This window comes from Teleopsis dalmanni, chromosome 1 (assembly GCF_002237135.1).
Source record: "Teleopsis dalmanni isolate 2A chromosome 1, ASM223713v2, whole genome shotgun sequence".
NCBI classification, from domain to species: Eukaryota; Metazoa; Arthropoda; class Insecta; order Diptera; family Diopsidae; genus Teleopsis; species Teleopsis dalmanni.
In genome coordinates this window covers 6569775-6571314 of record NC_051846.1, presented here as the reverse complement: position 1 = coordinate 6571314, position 1540 = coordinate 6569775, and positions in this window count along the sequence as shown.

Genomic DNA, 1540 nt, shown 5'->3' with positions numbered 1-1540 from the left:
ATTTTATAAAAATACAGTGGACGTCCAATATAACGAATTTTATGTTGCACCCCTTGTTCGTTATATCGAAAAATTCGTAATATCGAATGTTATACATTTACCTACCAATATGGTTATTTTTAGGAGATTTCATATATTTGAGTTCATAAATTAACTTATAAACACGTACGAGTATATATTTATTTAAAAGTATTTTTTATTCGGTTGTTACAAAAATTATTTATAAGAAAGGACGCATTCAATCATAGTGTAGAGTAAAAAAAAATCATTAATTTTTGTTTGTTTTTTACTACACTCAAGACTTTTCTGAACAGCTTTTTCTTGTAGTTCTCTTAGTACAGCTAATTTTGTCAAAATTAATTTTTAAATGATATTTTCAAACAAATACATATTAAATATAAACACCTTAATATGTACATATGTATGTCTGGATAGTATTTCGTATATGATAAACTGAATTTGTGAACAACAGATCAGTGGCGCCTGCATATATGCATTTTGCCATATATAGGCATTTTTCTCAGAAAAAAAAAACGGACAATTACATGCATATTCTAAGCTGAATAATGCTAGTTTTATAGTAAAATTATATTCAAAAGCATAATTTGTATAAAACAAAAACGAATAAGAAACAAAAAATTTTTTGTTCGTAATATGGAGCAGAATTTTTTTTTTCGTTCGTTATATAGAACAATCAATGTAAATATTTTGGGTGTTCGTTATATCGAAAATTCGTAATATCGAGCGTTCGTTATACTGGACGACCACTGTATATAAAACTGATTTGCTCAGATTAACAGAAAATTGATTCACAAAATGTTATTCTATTAACTTTTTTAGTGAGCAAAAAACTTACTGACATTAAAACAAAGTCAAAACTGATAGATTGACAGGTACAACTAAGTTGATCTGTCTCGACCTTAATGACGTTTACAATGCTTTCAACGAAACTATACTATCAACGAAAGACATTAATTGAAGGAAACTACGGGTATTACTGAAGATGAATATATGTGATTATTCTTTTATATATATATTATCTTAATATAATTCTACTATATATTACTCTTATATATTACCCACATACTAAGAGGTGACTTTTACTATAGGTATAGACTGTTGGGTTGCGTTACATCGACCTATTGTGGGAATATCTTATATACAAAATTAAAAATTCTAATGATTCAACTCAATCCTCTACATATATATATCTCAAATCTGATGCAAAACTGTCTTTCATTTCATCAATATTATAAACGACCTTTTTCAATTACCAAGTTTCAATGACTTCTTAATACCAACTGGAGCCATCCTGGTCATTCTATGTTCAGTCAAATGAGTATCAATAAAAAGATTAACAATTTTAACAATATTTTACATACAGTCATTAATGTGATTGTTAGAAAAGAGGATATCGTAACAATAAGTAACATATTTCCAAATAATAGAAAAAGTGATTTCATAAGAAAATGTAGTCTTTAAGGTTCACTTTCAATTTTTATAGAATAAATTCTCAAAGAGGATACTACCACAATAAGTA